Source organism: Lissotriton helveticus, chromosome 7, assembly GCF_964261635.1.
Source record: "Lissotriton helveticus chromosome 7, aLisHel1.1, whole genome shotgun sequence".
In the NCBI taxonomy this organism is placed as follows: Eukaryota; Metazoa; Chordata; class Amphibia; order Caudata; family Salamandridae; genus Lissotriton; species Lissotriton helveticus.
Genome location: NC_136068.1, coordinates 618,591,552 through 618,607,616, shown reverse-complemented (window position 1 = coordinate 618,607,616; position 16,065 = coordinate 618,591,552).

Genomic DNA, 16,065 nt, shown 5'->3' with positions numbered 1-16,065 from the left:
TGACCCTGAGATATAGTAAACCTATATCTTAGGTAAGTGGTGCATGCACCAACTTACACAGGCTGCAATTGCAGTCCTGTAGATTAATTTTCCATGCCTCTCACGGGTGGCATAATACATGCTTCAGCCCATGGGAGGCCTCTGTGGTACCTATGCCCTGGGTACATGGGTAGCATATACTAGGGACTGGCAAGGGTACCCCAGTATCCAATCTGGAGTGTACCTAAGTACATGACATAACATTTTACGGAGAAATCAGATAGGCTGGGGTCCTGATTAGCAGGATCCCAGTCAGACTAGTCAAAAACAGTCAGTCAGCAACAGAAGAAAATCGTTTTTGATCTTTACTCATGGCTGATACATTCCAGAAACACATGTGTCTAGAGATGTACAGCACTAACCTGCACCAACTTTGGTGAAACACCCCAGCAAAATACCAAGTAGGCGTGCGCTACAAACTGTATTTACCATATTGCTAAGGAGCAAACTGTGCTGGGAGGTCAGCAGTGTGCTCCCACCCCTTCCTGTTTAAAAAAGCCTCCCTTGAGCCATTGAGCTGACGAGCTAGTGGAGATGCACCTGTGCACCTGTGAGAGCTACTGAGACCTGTAAGAATTGTTACAGCCTACTCAGCAACCCCAGAAGAAAATCGTTTTTGATCTCCGCTGATGACAAATAAAATCCAGAAACATGTGTCTAAAGATGTACAGCACTAACCTGCACCAACGTTGGTAGAACACTCCAGCAAAATACCAAGTTTGCGTGCACTACAAACTGCATTTACCATAATGCTAAGGGATGAATAGTGCTGGGAGGTCAGCAGTGTGCTCCCACCCCTTTCTGTTTAAAAAAAGGTCCCTTGAGCCATTGAGCTGACGAGCTAGTGGAGATCCACCTGTGCACCTGTGAGAGGTACAGAGGCCTGGCATTGTGGTAGCCTACTCAGCAACCCTAGAAGAAAATCGTTTTTGTTCTCTACTGATGACTGACAAAATCCAGAAACACATGTGTCTAGAGATGTACAGCATTAACCTGCAACAACTTTGGTGAAAGACTCCAGCAAAATACCAAGTAGGTGTGCGCTACAAACTGCATTTACCATAAAGCTAAAGGGCGAACTGTGCTGGGAGGTCAGCAGTGTGCTCCCATCCCTTCCTGTTTAAAAAAGGCTCCCTAGTGCCATTGAGCTGACGAGCTAGTGGAGATGCACCTGTGCACCTGTGAGAGGTACTGAGACCTGTAAGAACCTTGGAGCCTACTCAGCAACTCCAGAAGAAAATCGTTTTTGATCTCTACTGATGACGGAAAAAATCCAGAAACACATGTGTCTAGAGATGTACAGCATTAACCTGCACCAACGTTGGTGGAACACTCCAGCAAAATACCAAGCAAGAGTGCACTGCAAACTGCATTTACCATAATGCTAAGGAGCGAACTGTCCTGGGAGGCCACCCCTTCCTGCTTAAAAGCCAGCTGATTTGCATATAGCTGGTTTTGAACTGAGGTGGCGAAGTGAGCTAAAGAATGATGATGAATTCAACCCAGAACTGTGACTTGGGATGAGTGTCGGAAAAGTTTCAGGGCTTTGTCCATCATTTCCTGGTGTTTTCTTTGTTTGCCCTTAGTTGGCAGGGTATGCCCAGACATAGGTCCCTTGATCACTTTGCCACTGGATTCAAGCTTGCCTGGCTGATGAAGGGTGTTACCCAGAAACCGGTCCAAGGATGCTTGTTTCCAGTTAAGGGTAGACGTGGTTTGGCAGTTCAGGCTGGAGTGTTCCCATGAGGCACAGGGGCAAGACTGATTTGCATATAGCTGGGTCTCAACTGAAGTTGCAAAGTGAGCTAAAGAATGATGAGGATTCAACCCAGATCTGTGACTGGGGGTGAGTGTCTGAAAGGTTTTACAGCTCCGTCCATCATCTAATTGTGTTTGCTTTGTTCGCCCTAAGTTGGCAGGGTATGCGCAGACATAGGTCCCTTGCTCACTTTGCCACTGGATTAAAGCTAGCCTGGCTGATGAAGGGTTTTACACAGAAACCGGTCCCATGATGCTTGTTTCCAGTTCAGGGAAGACTTGGCTTAGCAGTTCAGGCTGGATTGTTCGCATGAGGCACATGGTTAAGACTGATTTGCATGTAGATGGGTCTAAACTGAGGTTGCGAAGTGAGCTAAAGAATGCTGATGGATTCAACTCAGATCTGTGACTGGGGTGAGTGTCTGAAAAGTTTCAGAGCTCCGTCCATCATCTAATTGTGTTTGCTTTGTATGCCCTAAGATGGCAGGGTATGCCCAGACGTGGATCCCTTGCTTACTTTACCACTGGATTCAAGCTAGCCTGGCTGATGAATGTTGTTATCTGGAAACTGGTCCCAGGATGCTTGTTTCCGGTTCAGGGAAGACCTGGCTTGGTAGTTCGGGATGGACTGCTCCCATGAGGCAAAGGGTCAAGACTGACTTGGATATAGCTGGGTCTGAACTGGGGTGGAGAGTAAGCTAAAGAATGATGATGCATTCAACCCAGATCTGTTACTGGTGGTGATTGTCTGAAAGGTTTCAGCGCTCCGTCCATCATCACTTTGTGTTTGCTTTCTTCACCCTAAGTTGGGTGGGTATGCCCAGACATGGGTCCCTTGCTCACTTTGCCACTGGATTCAACCTAGCCTGGCTGATGAAGGGTGTTACCCAGAAACCAGTCATAGGATGCTTGTTTTCCAGTTTAGGGAAGACCTGGACTGGCAGTTCAGGCTGGACTGTTCCCATGAGGCACAGGGTTAAGACTGATTTGCATATAGCTGGGTCTGAATTGAGGTGACAAAGTGAGCTAAGCAATGATGATGGATTCAACGCAGATCTGTTACTGGGGGTGAGTGTCTGCAAAGTTTCAGCGCTCCATCATCATCTCCTTGTGTTTGCTTTGTTCGCCCTAAGTTGGCAGGGAATACCCAGTCGTGGGTCCCTTGCTCACTTTGCCACTGGATTGAAGCTAGCCTGGTTGATGAAGGGTATTACCCAGAAACCGGTCCTAGGATGTTTTTTTCCAGTTCAGGGAAGACCTGGCTTGGCAGTTCAGGCTGGACTGTTCCAATGAGGCACAGGGTCAAGAATGATTTGCATATAGCTGGGTCTGAACTGAGGTTGCGAAGTGAGCTAAAGAATGATGATGGATTCAACCCAGATCTGTTACTGGGGGTGAGAGTCTGAAAAGTTTCAGAGCTCCATCCATCATCTCCTTGTGTTTGCTTTGTTCGCCCTAAGTTGCCAGGGAAAACTCAGACGTGGGTCCCTTGCTCACTTTGCCACTGGATTCAAGCTAGCCTGGTTGATGAAGGGTGTTATTCTGAAACCGGTCCTAGGATGTTTTTTTCTGGTTCAGGGAAGACCTGGCTTGACAGTTTGGCCTGGACTGTTCCCATAAGGCACAGTATCAAGACTGATTTGCATATAGCTGGGTCTGAATTGAGGTGGCAAAGTGAGCCAAGCAATGATGAAGTATTTAACCCAGATCTGTGACTGGGGGTGAGTGTCTGAAGAGTTTCAGTGCTCCGTCTATCATCTCCTTGTATTTGCTTTGTTCGCCTTAAGATGGCAGGGTATTCCCAGACGTGGGTCCCTTGCTCACTTTGCCACTGGATTCAAGCTTGCCTGGCTGATGAAGGGTGTTACCCAGAAACCGGCCCCTGGATGCTTACTTTCAGTGCAGGGAAGACCTGGCTTGGTAGTTTGGGCTGGACTGTTCCCATGTGGCACAGGGTCAAGACTGATTTGCATATAGCTGGGTCTGAACTGAAGTGGCGAAGTGAGCTAAAGAATGATGATGGATTCAACCCAGATCTGTTCCTGGGGGTGAGAGACTGAAATGTTTTAGCGCTCCGTCCATCATCTCCTTGTGTTTGCTTTGTATGCCCTAAGTTGGCAGGGTATGCCCAGACGTGGGTCCCTTGCTTACTTTACCACTGGATTCAAGCTAGCCTGGCTGATAAATGTTGTTATCTGGAAACTGGTCCCAGGATGCTTGTTTCCAGTGCAGGGAAGACCTAGCTTAGCAGTTTAGGCTTGACTGTTTTGCATATCACCATTGGACTACTTTAAAAACAGGTTTGAATTGGGGAGATATTATTTTCACAGGTGAAACGTTCTGTTGTAGCAAAGGTATCATCTTCTGTACCTCTTTGTATGTTGAAAGGGTGCTGTTTCTTGTGTGACTCTTCAGACGTTAAGGACGATGTGGTAACTTTACTTTACAATTATTCCAACTATAAAGTTTTGGACAAAAAGCTTGAGAGGGAGCCATCCCAAGCTTCCTTGTGTGTATTGTTTTTATAGGAAAGAAAGATATATTAGACCAGGCAAGCTTATGCGCCAACAATGGTACAATATATTAGCTCTCCTTCTTTTACAGAGACAACAATGTTGAGAATGTCTTTTTTTAAATTCTTTTTCTTTATTTTATTTGCAAAGGATTCAAACCCAAAATATACAAATAGAAGATCAACCATCATATCATTTTTCGTATTCATTTCATTTTCCCCTAGAGAGGTGAAATTATACATTTAAAAATAACTCTAAAAAGAACTAAGTAATAAAGAAGGTCCAGAACACATATAGCAGGAAAATTAATTAATTAATTGACAACTTAATGCTGAATCATGCCCTGCCAGATAGTATTAAATTTTCGTACTGCCTTAACACCTCTGATTTTAGCCAAAGCCAAAGCTTTTTCTTGTGTAAAAATGTTGCTAAAGATACTCCACCACTCCATTACATTGCATGGCTTCGGAGAAATCCATGCCCGGGCTATTGCCAACCTAGCAGAAACTATAAGTATAGCCATTAGAGCCTTCTTCGCTCTATTAGCATCTTCTCTATAGCCCGGCATTATCTCCATTGTAGAAAACAAACTCATCTAGGCCAAGCCGAGTTTTGTAATACATTCCGAACTCCTTGCCAAAAGGACATTAGCATAGGGAACATAGCAAACATATGAACAATATTTACTCCGTGTCCCCCACATTTAGGACAACACATCTTATTACTGAAATGTTGCATAGTTACTTGTCCCCATCTTACAATTTTATCGGGCGTATAGTATAACATACATATAGTTTTTAAATGCTGAAGCTTTAAATTCATAGACCTTACAGTTTCTTTTAATGTGCTAAGCACACCTTCTATTGTTGTACCCAATATTTCCTCCCCCAGCCTTGCACTCCACTTCTCAGCTAAAAGGCCAGTTGGATCCAGTCTTTCCTGACTAAATAATTGATACGCAATACTAATTGATTTTCCTTGGGAAGGTTCACGAAAAAAGTCAGTAATTGATGTGGTTCTACTATTTTAAGCCCTTGTGATCTCAAGAAGTAATGCCTTAACTGGAAATATTTATTGTAATGCTGTCATGGTAAAGAAAAAGAGTCTTTCAAGTCTTGAAAAGTTCGAAAGTCTTCCGTATCATATAAATCTCCAAGTGTATCTACCCCCAGACTAGCCCATTGTTTGGCTATACCATCCTGAAAGATGTCTGAGAGAAGTGGATTATCCCACAACCAAAACTTATTAAAGTAAATTGGCAAAGAGTATATATTAGATATTTCTCGCCAAATTGTAGCTATGTCCCTTAAAGTCTTAAAACGTACCCTTTTGTAGTAGTTAGGGTCATGTATATGGTAGAGGAATCTATGACTGTCCTGATTTAACAGCAGCTTATGGATAAAATCTTGGTCACTACTAGGGAGCAGGCTCCGAAATCTGCTCGTAAATGAAGCCCAATAATATAATTTAAAGTCAGGCAGTACTAGACCACCTTGACCAAAAAGATATTTTAAAAACTTGATAGCCCCACGTGCCCGCCTATACCCACAAATAAAGCTACCTATTATCCTGTCTAACTTTAAAAAAAATTAATTCGGCAACTTTAAAGGAATAGATCTAAATAAATAAAGAAACCTAGGGAGAATTGTCCTTTTGACAATATTGCATCGCCCAATGATACTAATGGGAAGCTTATGCCAGTTCTTAAGTTTCCTAGTAGTATCACTCAAAAGTACTTCATTGTTTAATTTAATAATGTTTTGAATCTTTGGAGTGATATACTCTCCAAGATATATGGTCTCTGGACAGTGTCCCAATATGGGTATCTCTGGTGTATAATTCAGCAAAATCTTAGTTTTAATGATATTTAGCAAATCTGATTGCCTCTTGATTAAGCACTTCTAGCGACTGGATTGGATCTATTGTGAAAATTGCAATATCATCTGCATAAGCGTTAAGTTTTAGCTCATCAGTTCCACTAGTTAATGACTGGATACCCTCGTTCATCATAAGAGTCTGGATAAAAGGTTCAAGGAATAAGGCAAACAGCAGGGAGGATAAAGGACACCCCTGCCGTGTGCCCCTATTTACCCAAAACCCCCTACACTGCAACCCCTCATAACTTAGTTTAGCCTGGGGTAGGCCACAAGTAAGCCCAAGCCACCCGGTCGAACGCTTTTTCCGCGTCTAGTAATATCATCACCTAGTTTGCTCTTGACTTGCTCGGCCATATCAAATGCCATAATGGCAGCATTAATATGAGTGGTTGTATCTCTTCCTTTAATAAAACTATGTAGTTGCCCTGAAAACCAGCTTTACCATACCTGGAGACAGACGATTAACCAAAATCGGAGCAAACCATTTAGCGCCTGCATTATTAAGTGAGATCGGGCGGTACGATCCACAAGCCGCTGTCGGTTTATTCTTTTTTAAAAAGAATACCATATTCGTGTTATCCCATGAAGGAGGAACCACCCCTGTATCTTCTATTTCTTTAATCACTCCTATGAACAACGGGGTTAAGATGTTCTTAAATGTTTTATAGAATTCGATCGGGATCTGATCCTCGCCTGTTGCTTTTCCCATGGCAAGGGAAGTCAACGCCAACCATGCTTCTTCTACTAGTATCTCCTGCGCCAATTGAGCTGCCTCTTGATCTGTTAAGCATGAGATCCGCGCTTCATCTAAATAAAGTAAACACAACAGTGATGGACAGAATGTGGATCAATGTCACACATTCACCCCAGTCCAATGATCTGGGCCCAAATCCATCGTTTTTCCACTCCACACCACCCTGGGTTAGACAATGGCGATATGCAAATCAGCGCTGACCCTGTGCCCCATGGGAACAGTCCAGTCCGAACTACAAAAGCCATGTCCTTCCCAGAACGGAAACAAGCATCCGAGGACCGGCCCGGTTTCGAGGTAACACCTCTCATCAGCCCGGCTAGCTTGATTCCAGTGGTGTGGAGTGCCTGGGACTCACGTCTGAGCATCCCCAGAACACTTAGAGCGGTAACTGCAAACACAACAGTGATGGACAGAATGTGGATCAATGTCACACATTCACTCCAGTCCAAAGATCTGGGCCCAAATCCATCGTTTTTCCACTCCACACCACCCTGGGTTAGACAATGGCGATATGCAAATCAGCGCTGACCCTGTGCCCCATGGGAACAGTCCAGTCCGAACTACAAAAGCCATGTCCTTCCCAGAACGGAAACAAGCATCCGAGGACCGGCCCGGTTTCGAGGTAACACCTCTCATCAGCCCGGCTAGCTTGATTCCAGTGGTGTGGAGTGCCTGGGACTCACGTCTGAGCATCCCCAGTACACTTAGAGCGGTAACTGCAAACACAACAGTGATGGACAGAATTTTTATTTATTTTATTTATTTAATTTGTATAGCGCGTTATAACCACCGGGGTCTCTAAGCGCTGTTTGTCCAGATGGCGTAGTGGGGTTCAGTATTTACTTGATCTTAACACAGCGCCTAGAGGCTACTCCATGCTTGCTTGAACAGTGCGGTTTTTAACTTTTTCCTGAAGGATAACAAATTGCATTCCTTCCGTAGTTCTGGGGCCAGTTTGTTCCATAAAGCTGGGAGTGTGTTGGAAAAAGCACGTCCCCCCACCGTGGCCAGTTTAAAACGGGATTGGGACAAGAGGGTAGCGTCCGACGAGCGCAAAGTCCTGCTCGGAGTATATGGGGACAGGCGAGATTTCAAGTATCTTGGTGCATTACCGTACAGCGTCTTATGAACGATACACAATCCTTTAAATACGATCCTCTGCCGAATCGGGAGCCAATGTAGCTCCTGCATCAGAATGGAAGAGTGGGCAGTCCTAGGTTGCTTGTAAATCAGCCTTGCTGCATCATTCATAACCCCCTGTAGCATATCCAGCAGCCGCTGGGGTAAGCCAATATACAGGGAGTTTCCATAGTCCAGCCTAGCCAGGATAGTGGCTGAGACCACGTGTCTCAAGATGGAAAATGAGAGTAGTGCAGCGATCTTCCTCAATTGTCGCATCAGGCCTATGCAGGTGCCCACTACCGTGGTGACTTGTTTTTTCATGGAGAGTTTGTCATCCACGTACAAGCCAGCCGGGCTGATGAGAGGTGTTACCTCGAAACCGGGCCGGTCCTCGGATGATTGTTTCCGTTCTGGGAAGGACATGGCTTTTGTAGTTTGGACTGGACTGTTCCCATGGGGCACAGGGTCAGCGCTGATTTGCATATCGCCATTGTCTAACCCAGGGTGGTGTGGAGTGGAAAAACGATGGATTTGGGCCCAGATCTTTTGACTGGGGTGAATGTGTGACATTGATCCACATTCTGTCCATCATTGTTGTTTTTGCAGTAACCGCTCTAAGTGTACTGGGGATGCTCAGACGTGAGTCCCAGGCACTCCACACCACTGGAAGCAAGCCAGCCGGGCTGATGAGAGGTGTTACCTCGAAACCGGGCCGGTCCTCGGATGCTTGTTTCCATTCTGGGAAGGACATGGCTTTTGTAGTTCGGACTGGACTGTTCCCATGGGGCACAGGGTCAGCGCTGATTTGCATATCACCATTGTCTAACCCAGTGTGGTGTGGAGTGGAAAAACGATGGATTTGGGCCCAGATCTTTTGACTGGGGTGAATGTGTGACATTGATCCACATTCTGTCCATCATTGTTGTTTTTGCAGTAACCGCTCTAAGTGTACTGGGGATGCTCAGACGTGAGTCCCAGGCACTCCACACCACTGGAAGCAAGCCAGCTGGGCTGATGAGAGGTGTTACCTCGAAACCGGGCCGGTCCTCGGATGCTTGTTTCCGTTCTGGGAAGGACATGGCTTTTGTAGTTTGGACTGGACTGTTCCCATGGGGCACAGGGTCAGCGCTGATTTGCATATCGCCATTGTCTAACCCAGGGTGGTGTGGAGTGGAAAAACAATGGATTTGGGCCCAGATCTTTTGACTGGGGTGAATGTGTGACATTGATCCACATTCTGTCCATCATTGTTGTTTTTGCAGTAACCGCTCTAAGTGTACTGGGGATGCTCAGACGTGAGTCCCAGGCACTCCACACCACTGGAAGCAAGCCAGCCGGGCTGATGAGAGGTGTTACCTCGAAACCGGGCCGGTCCTCGGATGCTTGTTTCCGTTCTGGGAAGGACATGGCTTTTGTAGTTCGGACTGGACTGTTCCCATGGGGCACAGGGTCAGCGCTGATTTGCATATCGCCATTGTCTAACCCAAGGTGGTGTGGAGTGGAAAAACGATGGATTTGGGCCCAGATCTTTTGACTGGGGTGAATGTGTGACATTGATCCACATTCTGTCCATCATTGTTGTTTTTGCAGTAACCGCTCTAAGTGTACTGGGGATGCTCAGACGTGAGTCCCAGGCACTCCACACCACTGGAAGCAAGCCAGCCGGGATGATGAGAGGTGTTACCTCAAAACCGGGCCGGTCCTCGGATGCTTGTTTCCGTTCTGGGAAGGACATGGCTTTTGTCGTTCGGACTGGACTGTTCCCATGGGGCACAGGGTCAGCGCTGATTTCCATATCGCCATTGTCTAACCCAGGGTGGTGTGGAGTGGAAAAACGATGGATTTGGGCCCAGATCTTTTGACTGGGGTGAATGTGTGACATTGATCCACATTCTGTCCATCATTGTTGTTTTTGCAGTAACCGCTCTAAGTGTACTGGGGATGCTCAGACGTGAGTCCCAGGCACTGCACACCACTGGAAGCAAGCCAGCCGGGCTGATGAGAGGTGTTACCTCGAAACCGGGCTGGTCCTCGGATGCTTGTTTCCGTTCTGGGAAGGACATGGCTTTTGTAGTTCGGACTGGACTGTTCCCATGGGGCACAGGGTCAGCGCTGATTTGCATATCGCCATTGTCTAACCCAGGGTGGTGTGGAGTGGAAAAACGATGGATTTGGGCCCAGATCTTTTGACTGGGGTGAATGTGTGACATTGATCAACATTCTGTCCATCATTGTTGTTTTTGCAGTAACCGCTCTAAGTGTACTGGGGATGCTCAGACGTGAGTCCCAGGCACTCCACACCACTGGAAGCAAGCCAGCCGGGCTGATGAGAGGTGTTACCTCGAAACCGGGCCGGTCCTCGGATGCTTGTTTCCGTTCTGGGAAGGACATGGCTTTTGTAGTTCGGACTGGACTGTTCCCATGGGGCACAGGGTCAGCGCTGATTTGCATATCGCCATTGTCTAACCCAGGGTGGTGTGGAGTGGAAAAACGATGGATTTGGGCCCAGATCTTTTGACTGGGGTGAATGTGTGACATTGATCAACATTCTGTCCATCATTGTTGTTTTTGCAGTAACCGCTCTAAGTGTACTGGGGATGCTCAGACGTGAGTCCCAGGCACTCCACACCACTGGAAGCAAGCCAGCCGGGCTGATGAGAGGTGTTACCTCGAAACCGGGCCGGTCCTCGGATGCTTGTTTCCGTTCTGGGAAGGACATGGCTTTTGTAGTTCGGACTGGACTGTTCCCATGGGGCACAGGGTCAGGGCTGATTTGCATATCGCCATTGTCTAACCCAGGGTGGTGTGGAGTGGAAAAACGATGGATTTGGGCCCAGATCTTTTGACTGGGGTGAATGTGTGACATTGATCCACATTCTGTCCATCATTGTTGTTTTTGCAGTAACCGCTCTAAGTGTACTGGGGATGCTCAGACGTGAGTCCCAGGCACTCCACACCACTGGAAGCAAGCCAGCCGGGCTGATGAGAGGTGTTACCTTGAAACCGGGCCGGTCCTCGGATGCTTGTTTCCGTTTTGGGAAGGACATGGCTTTTGTAGTTCGGACTGGACTGTTCCCATGGGGCACAGGGTCAGCGCTGATTTGCATATCGCCATTGTCTAACCCAGGGTGGTGTGGAGTGGAAAAACGATGGATTTGGGCCCAGATCTTTTGACTGGGGTGAATGTGTGACATTGATCCACACTCTGTCCATCATTGTTGTTTTTGCAGTAACCGCTCTAAGTGTACTGGGAATGCTCAGACGTGAGTCCCAGGCACTCCACACCACTGGAAGCAAGCCAGGCGGGCTGATGAGAGGTGTTACCTCGAAACCGGGCCGGTCCTCGGATGCTTGTTTCCGTTCTGGGAAGGACATGGCTTTTGTAGTTCGGACTGGACTGTTCCCATGGGGCACAGGGTCAGCGCTGATTTGCATATCGCCATTGTCTAACCCAGGGTGGTGTGGAGTGGAAAAACGATGGATTTGGGCCCAGATCTTTTGACTGGGGTGAATGTGTGACATTGATCCACATTCTGTCCATCATTGTTGTTTTTGCAGTAACCGCTCTAAGTGTACTGGGGATGCTCAGACGTGAGTCCCAGGCACTCCACACCACTGGAAACAAGCCAGCCGGGCTGATGAGAGGTGTTACCTCGAAACCGGGCCGGTCCTCGGATGCTTGTTTCCGTTCTGGGAAGGACATGGCTTTTGTAGTTCGGACTGGACTGTTCCCATGGGGCACAGGGTCAACGCTGATTTGCATATCACCATTGTCTAACCCAGGGTGGTGTGGAGTGGAAAAACGATGGATTTGGGCCCAGATCTTTTGACTGGGGTGAATGTGTGACATTGATCCACATTCTGTCCATCATTGTTGTTTTTGCAGTAACCGCTCTAAGTGTACTGGGGATGCTCAGACGTGAGTCCCAGGCACTCCACACCACTGGAAGCAAGCCAGCCGGGCTGATGAGAGGTGTTACCTCGAAACCGGGCCGGTCCTCGGATGCTTGTTTCCGTTCTGGGAAGGACATGGCTTTTGTAGTTCGGACTGGACTGTTCCCATGGGGCACAGGGTCAGCGCTGATTTGCATATCGCCATTGTCTAACCCAGGGTGGTGTGGAGTGGAAAAACGATGGATTTGGGCCCAGATCTTTTGACTGGGGTGAATGTGTGACATTGATCCACATTCTGTCCATCATTGTTGTTTTTGCAGTAACCGCTCTAAGTGTACTGGGGATGCTCAGACGTGAGTCCCAGGCACTCCACACCACTGGAAGCAAGCCAGCCGGGCTGATGAGAGGTGTTACCTCGAAACCGGGCCGGTCCTCGGATGCTTGTTTCCGTTCTGGGAAGGACATGGCTTTTGTAGTTCGGACTGGACTGTTCCCATGGGGCACAGGGTCAGCGCTGATTTGCATATCGCCATTGTCTAACCCAGGGTGGTGTGGAGTGGAAAAACGATGGATTTGGGCCCAGATCTTTTGACTGGGGTGAATGTGTGACATTGATCCACATTCTGTCCATCATTGTTGTTTTTGCAGTAATCGCTCTAAGTGTACTGGGGATGCTCAGAGGTGAGTCCCAGGCACTCCACACCACTGGAAGCAAGCCAGCCGGGCTGATGAGAGGTGTTACCTCGAAACCGGGCCGGTCCTCGGATGCTTGTTTCCGTTCTGGGAAGGACATGGCTTTTGTAGTTCGGACTGGACTGTTCCCATGGGGCACAGGGTCAGCGCTGATTTGCATATCGCCATTGTCTAACCCAGGGTGGTGTGGAGTGGAAAAACGATGGATTTGGGCCCAGATCTTTTGACTGGGGTGAATGTGTGACATTGATCCACATTCTGTCCATCATTGTTGTTTTTGCAGTAACCTCATCTAAATAAAGTGTCACCTCTCTTAGTTCTACCAATTTTGAAGGGGCATATAAATCTTCGTAAAAGATGGCAAATTGTTCCAAGATCGCCCTAGCTTCCGTATAAGTGAAATTATCCGCTCCTTTAATCCCAGCTATCTTGTTTTTAGATTTTTTATCAGCAATTCTGTACGCTAGTACTCTCCCAATTTGTCTACTGTACTCATACTGTTCCAAACAAAATATATTGAAGACCACTGCTACTCTTTCCTTAATAATCTCTAATACCTTCTCCTTTGCTCCTACTAGTTTAAAGTAAATTAATAATTTATTTTCATCCTGTCTTCTGACTGATTGTGCATGGGAAAGTTCCAGCCCAACTAAAGTCCTCAAAGTCTCCTTAACAGCAGCCTCCTTGGCTTTATTTTTAGACAATATAAATTGCTGAGTGCTGCCTCTATTGAACGCTTTCATAGAGTCCCAAATGATGTGGGAAGAGGCAGTACCAATATTAAAACTCAAAAATTCAGCCAAAAGTTTCCCCATGTACAGTGTATACTCCTCATCAGATACCAAATATCGTGGAAAAGAAAAGGGGTGACCTATTTTAACAACTCCTGTTGATAGAATGATTAATATAACTGGGTTGTCATCTGAGGTGACTTTCGGACAGATCTCCATCTTTGCTGTGCTCAAGGCTGCGTTACTGGCCCCAGCCATATCCAGTCTCGAATATTGCCTATGCGGGCAAGAGTAGAATGTAAACCCCGGGGATTCTGGATATAAAGTTTGCCAAACATCTAGTAAATCATGTACTCTTGCTAGTTCTAATATTGAATTCCTTACTTTCCCAATTCTAGCAACTAAAAGGCGGGAGGTTGTGTCTATGGTCTGATTCATAACACAGTTAAAGTCTCCCATGACTATTAAGATTCCCTGAAATTCAAGTAGATTAATCATTAGTGTATTGAAAACCAAAGGGTCGTCTGTATTAGGCCCGTAGATCACTGCTAAAACCTATTTAGTGTCGTAAATAACGAATTGGGCAACAGCCCAACTTCCTCTCCTGTCTGCCATAGTCCGTTCGATTTTATATCCCAAAAATATACTGGCCAGTATGGCCACTCCCCTTATTGAAACACCTTGAGTAGAAGAGATCACAGCATTATACCCTGGTTGATTAAGTAGTGCCCTATCTTTAAATGCTATATGTGTTTCTGTAACAAAACAAAATGAGGACGCTACATCTTTAACTCTTCTCTAACAAGTTGTCTTTCATTATTTTTAGATGCCCAGGCTCCTGAAGATAGACCTGTGCCCCAGCCGCCTTCAAAGGGTCAATCATTTGTCGAAGTCTCCAACGACGATCCATAGTGTCTTTACACAAATCGGGTCTCACAAACATTGAGAAAGATTCTGTTTGAACTTGAGTAGTAGGCCTAGCTTTAATGGAAACTGCTTGTCGTAATAGAAAATTCCCCAAGTGAAATAAAATAGGTCTAGGAAAGCGACCAGGAGGTCTGTTAGTTACCAGTAATAGTCTATAAGCCCGCTGAATTTGACTATCCCAGTCCTACTCGGCCAGTTCTGGAAAGGAACTCTGAAGCAAGTTGACCATTTAAGATCGACAGTCCGTTCCATCCATTCCCTCTGGGACCCCAAACCCTCACAAATGATTGAGTCGCTGTCGATTTTTTAAATCTCAGACTTTCATTTGCATGGATCTTATCTGAACATCATGTGTGTCTGTACGTTTTAATGACTCATAACTTAAAGTTCTCGCAGTTAATCTAATAGGTAAAATACTTGTAAATGTATTTAAGAAATATTATCTGTGATTCTTGTGGGGATTTATTAATGATATTCTTAACTTGTCCTCCTGTTGTGTCTCAGGACTTTATTTGACTATTGATATTTTCAGATCACTGAATGAGAAAGGAACATTTACCTCTTATCTAATGTTACTGTTGGTTCTACTACCTTACCATGGCCCTGTTATATTCCTTTACTAGGTTAGTGTGATCAGGAGATAAGGTTCATGACCTTGTTTTAAATCCAGCATAAATTTTTTTCAAATCAAAAGCAATTCAGTTTCATTTAAATACTGGTGTGTGGCCTGACCATGGCCAAGGATTGCCTGCCATATTTAGAGATCCAACCCTGCCTGGCCAATATGTCTAAGTCTCAAGAATACTTACTGGTGCTCTGGTCCGTCTGAAGACAGAGTAGATTTCACGTTTGCTTCTCCCACTCTGCAAAGTTGTTTTTTCTTTTTATTATGTGCTCCAAAAGCTTTTTGATATGAATGTCAAAATAAAAAAAAACACCCCTGACACATAGGCATTCTCACACCTGCTTGTGGGGAATATGTCAACATTTTCCTTTATAGATCTCATTTACAGGTCAAGGGTTTCCACTGGTGGTGCTGGGTAAGGCTTTATCAACAGTAATCCAATTGTTCTCAATCTCTAAAGGAGGTGGGGAAAGTGCAAATTTACCACAGAAGATGCAAAATAAAAGTATGGCTGTTCACTTGTTTTGCTAAACCTTAAATGGTGCCCATTAGCTAAACAAAATGCTGCACAAAACGTAAAGCTGTCCTTATATGTGCACTGCAGATATGCATGATGCACTTTGAGATGCAATGCACAAATACTAACTTAACTTAGTGAGGAATTGTGACCCTAGCACTATTGACTTTGGAAACATGGCTAACACCTACCTTAGTAGGGCTCGGAAATATTTTGCTGAAGTCCAATTAAAAGCAGCAATGAACTGTAACGGCAACTGAAACAGAGATATGTAACGTATCCAATATTTTGAAAGAATCAGACCTCCTTTGTCTCATGGGGGAAAACGAAGAATAGAAGATTGAAAACAGTTTGATAGCATGTTTGCACTTTTGCAAATAAATGTGCATATAATTCTTGAATCAATAATGCAACCCATGTTTGGAAATATTGTTTGGTGAGTTCATTTTTGGTTCATACCACATATTTTGACCTACCATTGGTACTTTGTCGAAAATGTTAAGAATTGGAAACTATTCTGCTTTTTCCAATGTAAAAGGTTACATGGAAAACATCAGAAATACCCAGCGATGCTCAAAATAATAGTCCATACACCTGAACCTGTATGCTTCATTC